The sequence below is a fragment of the Castanea sativa genome, chromosome 5 (assembly GCF_040712315.1).
Source record: "Castanea sativa cultivar Marrone di Chiusa Pesio chromosome 5, ASM4071231v1".
Lineage (NCBI taxonomy): Eukaryota > Viridiplantae > Streptophyta > Magnoliopsida > Fagales > Fagaceae > Castanea > Castanea sativa.
In genome coordinates, this window is record NC_134017.1 from 19,912,813 (window position 1) to 19,921,193 (window position 8,381).

Below are 8,381 nucleotides of genomic sequence, written 5' to 3' on the forward strand. Positions count from 1 at the left end.
TAAAGCTCTGTTTTGAGAATATGTTGAACATTATAATGCTAATAATATAATTATAACGGTTGATTCTTGTAGACACACCATCCGCTATACTGGATTCTGTTGCAAGCGTACGTTGCTTATGTTGCATATGCTAAAGCTATAAGAAATGCTTTAAATGTGGTTTCGACTCAAAAGCATTCTGCACCTTTAGAGGGATGTGAGGATGACGTTGATGCTGTGGAACAAGATGAAGGTACTTGATTAATCTTAATTACGAAAGGTCTAATGATTATGAGTGAAATATTATGCTAGTGACTTTTTTTTTTTTTTTGCTTTTTCTCTACCCATTTACTATTTTCATGTTGCTGTTTTTGAATTCAGCATATAGCTCATTGTCTTTTGTACCATTCATTCTGTTGCAACTTTTATTCATCAAAACTTAATCTCAGAAAGCCAAATGATTCTCAGGAAAATATAAATTTCCCTTCACCTAAACAAGCAGTTGGGTTCAATGCCTATATTTATTAGAGGTTTTTGTCTTCTAAGGTCATGAACAATGTAGTCTTAGAATTTTCCCTATGCTATCTCAGCAAGACATAGGCTTGTTAAGAATCGCAAACAAATTAAAGTAAAGCTTACTTGTCCACATTGCACAGCATCAGTTTTCATCATTGTCTCTTCAACTTGTTCCTGCACACACAATGACACCAAGAAAGACAAAAAAAAAAAAAAAAGTATAAAATTTTCAAATGGGGTTCTAATAAACTTTGCAAATACTGAATAACATGAGAGAAAACTCAAATGGGTTTTTGATAATTGAGGTAAAAAGTTGAAAAGAAAGAGGAACAGAAGCAAACCATTGCTTTTCATGCATAAATGGTCAAATTTTTTAGCTTGTTTCATGGGTTTGGTTCTAACTAGATCTTAAGTCAATTATTTGCTTGCCCACATAATTGTATTTCGCTCAGTTGAGTGATGGTTTGTGTTATGTGTTTTGGTATTGAAATATGGATCTTAGGTATGATGTTTTATGATGACGAGTTTGCGGTGGGGTTTTGAATTGACATTGGTTTGGTTGGTTACAATTTTATCAATACCAGTTGGTGGGGAGAGGTCTGCCTTCTGAAACCGATGAGCATCCAAAGATTTATCGGATGAAACTTTGGGCTACAAATGAGGTCCATGCCAAGTCGAAGCTCTGGTTAGTAATCAATATTATCTGTGTGTATTATTCTTGCAATTGAAATTGGAATTAAAGTTAATGAATTTCATATGAAGAAACCCCAATTTTACTACTACTAGTGCTAGGTGGAGTGTAGGGTTGTGGGGTTCAACATCCATTGGATCCATAACTTACCGATAAAAAAATAATAAGACTAAATTTTAAATAGGATTGACTCTTATATTATGTTTCTGCAAGGCATGTTGAATGCAAAGTAGCCTTGCACTAACAAATCACAACTTTGTACTGTCATCAGCTGTTAAGATTACTTATTAACTAAATGCTGGTGCCTCTGTGTCTAACATTTTGGCACATGTGCTAGAGCACCGAAATGGAATTTCTTTTTATTGCCATGTTACAACTTGCACATGAGGCACAAGTAGTTTCGAAACCATACCTCGCCTTCCACCCATTCTTGTGCGATAGGAAGTGCCATTTTAGCCAGCACTCATTGGCTTTTCTTGGGATTTTGTAGTCCTGGGAAAATACTAGGTTTTTAATCCACCATCTAATATTGCTAATGATCTAGTCAAATTCCTGATTTGTCTCTATAATCATGATGATTCCTAATTTATCCTTGCACAAAAATATGCTAATTTGAAGGATATAAAAAACTTATTAGAGATTTAAGTTTTTAAATCATATATACCAAAGTAATCAATGAATCAATCTATGCCACTGATTAAAGATCTTTGATGTTGTTATTGTAGCAATTGGAAGACAAATTTAAATGGTTCAGCTTGTGCTTAAATCATTGTTAAAAAAGGTATCCTTTTTTTTTTTTTAGAGAAAAAAAAAAAAAGGTATCCTTTAATGAGGTGTATTGTGAACCATGATGGACACTTCACATTATTTATCTTTTCCAAAAATTGAAAAGATAAATATATATTTTAATATTGAGCTCAATTTAGGAATTTGGTATCTATGACAACTTATTACTAAAGTCATAATTATGAACTATACTTGGAAACTGATTTCCGTCTAGAGAGGACATTCAGGCTATAAGTGTTAAGGTTATTAGTATCATACTCTGAAAAGTCTATAGTTATTGGTTATAACTTACAAACTTACATTTTTTCCCTCGAAGTATTTCTTATTCCATTCTTTACCTGATGAAAGTTTTTGGTGACTTTTTATTTTTATTTTTTAATTTTTTTAATGTAGAGTTTAATGTGGGTTTTGCCTTGGGTCATGGAATCTTGCACAGGTAATTTTTTTGAAACTACTCGCCTTTTTTCTATTTCTTATGATGATTGATATTCCTCCAAGTAGGGGTTGGCTTATGGTCTAGGCAACTTAAACCTTGGCCTAAGGTCCAGTAGAAGTGAATTTGTCTTTCAAATTATGACGATGAGGCTGCTCAATCAATTCATGTGTTTCTGTTAGGAGATTTGTCGCTTTAACCTCATTTGTTGCTGATTCTTGTGGAGTTTTAGAAGAATTTTTATCCTCTAGATGTGTTTTTTATTGGTGATTCTAATGAACTGCTTATTTCTGCCATTTCTTATTATCATTTTCTTCTAGTGTAGTAGGTTTTCACATATACTTTTATTATATTTCTAGTTGTGGAAGTATAAAAGACTCTTGCAGACAAAATAAGAAATAGTTTCTATTATTTAAATTATTAATATATTTCCTTTATTTATATATTTAGCTATTCAAAGGCTAATATCTCTACCAGGTAAGTTGCTCATCGACACTCTAGCCAAGATTAATAGTTTTTATTTCAATGATTCATAGGAACAAAAAATATTTTTGCAGACAAAATCAAAGAGATCTTTTTCATTATTTATAGATTTATTTTACTATTATATTTAGCACTTCAAAAGCTAATAGAGGAGTCGGGTAAGTTACTCATCGACCCTCTAGCTAAGATTAACATTTTTTATCTATGCTTCATAGGAACAAAAAAGAAATGCTCGGCAAGGTCCTGACAAGGCTAGGCTATGGAAGTGGAAGTAAAAAAAGCTCACGGCTCCTCTATTATCCTTTGAGCGGCTAAATATATAAATGAAATAAGTATATTAGTAAAAATAATAATAGAAAATATATCTTTTATTTTGTCTACACGAGCTTTTATATTTTCTATTATTTATTTTACTAATATACTTATTTTACTTATATATTTAGCCGCTCAAAGGATAATAGAGGAGCCGGGAAGTTGTTCATTGACCCTCAAAGGATTAACATTTTTTCTATGACTCATATGAACAAAAAAGAAAGGCTTAGCGAGATCCTGACTAGGCTGGGATATGAAAGTAAAAAAAATACTTGCAGACAAAATCAAAAAGATAACTTCTATTATTTATTTTATTTATAAATTTAGCCGTTCAAATGTTGATAGAGGAGCTGAATAAGTTGTTCATCAACCCTTTAGCTAAGATTAACATTTTTTTCTATGCTTCATAGGAATAAAAAATAAAGGCCTAGTGAGGTCCTAACAAGGTTGGGTTGTGGAAGTAAAAATAGCTCCTGCAAACAAAATCAAAGGTATCTTTTCTATTATTTATTTTATTTGTATATTCAGCCATTCAAAGGTCAATAAAGGAGCAAGGTAAGTTCTTCATCGACCCTCTAGCCAAGATTAACATTTTTCCTATGACTCATAGGAACAAAAAAGAAAGGTTCGGCGAGGTCCTGACTAGGATGGGATGTGAAAGAGATCTTTTCTGCTATTTTTTTTTATCAATATTTAACCCTTTGAAGGCTAAGATTAACATTTTTTTCAACAATTTGTAGGAACAAAAAATAAAGGCTCGGTAAGGTCCCGAGTAGGTAGGGGTTACGGAAGTAAAAGAGGTTCTTGCAAACACAAACAAAGATATCTTTTTTATTATTTATTTCATTTATATAATAGGGGAGCCGGGTAACTTGCTCATCGACCCTCTAAACAAGATTCACATTTTTTTCTATGATAAATAGGAACTAAAAAGAAAGTTTTTGCAAGGTTCTAACTAGGTTGGGCTGTGGAAGAAAAAGGTTGTTGCAGACAAAATCAAAGAGCTTTGATCTAATACTTATTTCACTAATATATTTATTTTATTTATATATTAAGTCGTTCAACCCTCTAGATATAGTAAGTTGCTCATCAACCCTCTAGATAAGATTAACATTTTTTTTTCTATGATTCATAGGACAAAAAGAGAAAAGGCTCAGTGAGGTCTTGACTAGGCTGGGTTATGGGAGTAAAAAATGCTCTTGAAGAAAAAACCAAAGAGATATTTTTTATTATTTATTTTATTGATATATTTAATCGTTCAAAGGCTAATAGAGGAGCTAGGTAAGTTGTTTATCAAACCTCTAGCCATGATTAACATTTTTTCTATGACTCATAGGTACAAAAAAAAAAAAAAAAGGCTTAGCGAGGTCCTAAGTAGGCTGGGATGTGAAAGTAAAAAAGACACATGCAGTCAAAATCAAAGAGATATTCTCTGTTATTTATTTTTTCAATATATTTATTTTATTTTTATATTTAACTCTTCGAAGGCTAGTAGAGGAGTTGAGTAATTTCCTAATCGACCCTTCAGCCAAGTTTAGCATTTTTTCCTACAATTCGTAGGAACAAAAAAGAAAGGCTCGGTGAGGTCCTATGTAGGTGGGGCTATTATTTATTTTATTTATATATTTAACTATTGAAAGGCTAATAAGGGAGTAGGGTAACTTGCTCATCGACCCTCTAAACAAGATTAACAATTTTTTCTATAATTAATTGGAACAAAAAAGAAAGTCTTTGAGAGGTCCTAACTAGGATGGCTCGTGGAAGAAAAAAGGTTTTCCAGACAAAATCAAATAGCTTTGATCTAATACTTATTTTACTAATATATTTATTTTATTTATATATTAAGCCATTCCACGGGTAATGGAGGAGTCGGGTAAGTTTCTCATCGACCCTTTAGATAAGATTAACATTTTTTTTCTATGATTCATTGGACAAAAATAAAAAAAGGCTCAACGAAGTCCTAACTAGACTAGGTTGTGGAAGTAAAGGCCCTTGAAGACAAACCCAAAGACATCTTTTCTAATATTTATTTTATTAATATATTTAGCCGTTCAAAGGCTAATAGAGGAGCTGGGTAAGTTGATCGTCGACCTTTTAGCTAAAATAAACATTTTTTTTTTCTATCATTCATAGGAACAAAAAAGAAAGGCTCTACGAGATCCAGATAAGGCTGAGTTTTGGAAGTAAATAAATCTCCTGCAGACAAAATCAAAGAAATCTTTTATATTAATTATTTCATTAATATATTTATTTTATTTGTATAACCATTTGAAGGCTAATAGTGGAGCTGAGTAAGTTGCTCATCAACCCTTTAGCCAAAATTGACATTTTTATTAATAATTCTTTGGAACAAAAAAGAAAGGCTTGGCGTGGTTCTGACATGGTTGAGTTGTGGAAGTAAAGAAGCCTCTTTTAGACAAATTCATAGAGATATTTTCTATCATTTATTTTATTTATGTATGTAGGCGATCAGAGGCTAATCGAGGAGCTCATTGACCCTCTTTCCAAGATTAACATTTTTTTTAAAAGATTCATAAGAAGAAAAAAGATAAACTTGGTTGGTCTTGACCAGGTTGGGCTGTGGAAATATAAAAGGCTCTTGCAGACAAAATTATTTATTTTATATATGTATTTAACCATTTAAAGGAGTCGGGTAACTTGCTTATTGACCCCCTAACCAAGATTAAAAGTTGTTTCTATGATTCATAGGAACAAAAAGGAAAGTCTCTACGAGGTCCTAACTAGGTTGGTTTGTGGAAGAGAAAAAGGCTCTTGTAGACAAAATAAAATAGATCTTTTCTTACTTTTAAATTATTAATATATTTAGCCATTCAAAGGCTAATAGAGGAGCTGGGTAAGTTTTTGATTGACCCTCAAGCAAATATTAACATTTTTTTTCTATTATTCAAAGGAACAAAAATTAAAGGTTTGGTGAGCTCCTAATTAGGCCCTATGTTATGGAAGTAAAAAAAGGTTCTTACAAACATAACCAAAGAAATATTTTCTGTTATTTATATATTTTTTTTTATTTAGCCGTACAAACGCCAATAGAGAATTCGGGTAAGTTGCTCATCGACCCCCTAGCCAAGATTATCATTTTTTTTCTATGATTCGTAGGAACAAAAATGAAATGCTCAGTGAGGTCTTGACTAGGCTGGCACTTGCTTACAAAATCAAACAGACATTTTCTATTATTTGTTTTATTTATATATGTAGTCGTTCAGAGGCTAATAGAGGAGCTAGGAAAATTGCTCATCGACCATCTTGCCAAGACTAACATTTTTTTACTATGATTCATGGGAACAAAAAAGGAAGGCTCGACAAGGTCCTAACTAGGCTGAGTTGTAAAGGTAAAAATAGCTCCTGCACAAAAAATCAAAAAAATCTTTTCTAGTATTTTTTTTATTAATATATATTTTTTATTTCTCTATCAAGTCATTCAGAAGCTAATAAAGAATCTAGGTAAGTTGCTCATTGACCCTCTAGACAAGATTTACATTTTTTTTTCTATAATTATTAGGATAAAAAAAATAAAAAAAGACTTGGCAAGGTCCTAATTAGGCTGGGTTCTGGAAGTAAAAAAGGCTATTGTAGTCAAAATCAAAGAGACCTTTTCTATTATTTATTTTACTTATATATTTAGCCATTCATGGGATAATAGAGGAGCTAGGTAACTTGCTCATCGACCCTCTAACCAAGATTAACATTTGTTTCTACAATTCATAGGAACAAAAAAAAAAAGATTGTCTCTACAAGGTCCTGAATAGGTTAGGTTGTGGAAGTGAAAAAGGCTCTTGCAGACAAAATAAAAGATTTCTTTTCTTATTTTTAATTTATTAATATATTTAGCTGTTCAAAGGCTAATAGAGGAGCCGGGTAAGTTTCTCATCAACCCATTAGCCAAGATTAAAACTTTTTTAATGATTCACAGGACCAAAAATTAAAGGCTCAAGAGCTCTAGATTAGGCTGTGTTGTGGAAGTAAAAAAGGCTATGGCAAACATAATCAAAAAATTATTTTCTATTATTTATTATATATATATATAATATATATATATATAGTCATTCGAAGGCTAATAGAGGGGCCAGATAAGTTGCTCATCGACCCTTTAGCCAAGATTATCATTTTTTTTTTCTATTATTCATAGGAACAAATGAAATGCAGCTGACGAGGCTAGGTTGTGAAAGTTGAAAGCTCAATAGTAAAATTACTAGAGCTAATTAAGACTCCCAATTTTAAAATTATGGCTTAATTGCTTTTAATCTACTCAACTAGATGCGGAATAAGAGTAATTAATTTGCAATTAACCGAGACTACTACCTAGTGCATGGGATTTACATAATTAACAATTAAGTATAAAACACAAGGATTAAGGGAAGAAAGATGCAAGCACAAGATAACACCGTGATGTATTATAGAAAAACCGAAGTGCCCTACATAAAAACCTCTTTCTAGCCCTCCAAGCCGAGTCATTCAACTTGTGAATAAGTTGGAGTACAATTTAGGCCCTCCAAGTCCTTGCTACCAGTGGGCTTCATCGAACCTTATCTTCACTAGCTTTCCGGATCTCACAATTATCACCAATTGCATCCACCATAGAATGACATGACCTAATGCTTCCCAAGAGCTCCAAAACAACTCACAACACTCAGAATGGGTGAGGTTTGTTTTTGGGCTAAAAACCTCTCCAAGTATATGGAATTAGAGAGGGAAGGGTATGAGGAAAACTAAGAAAGACGTGTAAAGGATTGTAGGTAAGCAATCTCTAACTCTTAAATGGATTTCTAGGGTTTTTTCTTTTAAACTCTCCTTACAATTTCATGAGTAATGTGGGCTTTTATAGTGTAGGTAAATAAATGAGGGAAGACACATAAGAAAGGCTGGCAATGCATCTCACGAGTTAGGTCATGAGTTTGCCAAGTCGCGAGCCACTCGTGAGATGCCATCCATCACTTAGACCTTTGAACTTCCAACATGTGCTCCTCACGGGACCTTTCACAAGTTGTACCACTCGCAAGCCAAGTCACGAGATGCTTTGTCTTCACAGTTCTACACCAATTTCACACATTGAACCCATTACATTGAATCCCACAAAAAAAATAGGGAAATGATTGAAAAATTACAATAAAATTTGACATGAAATTAAAGCCAACAAATGTTATTTAAAATCACAACTTTACA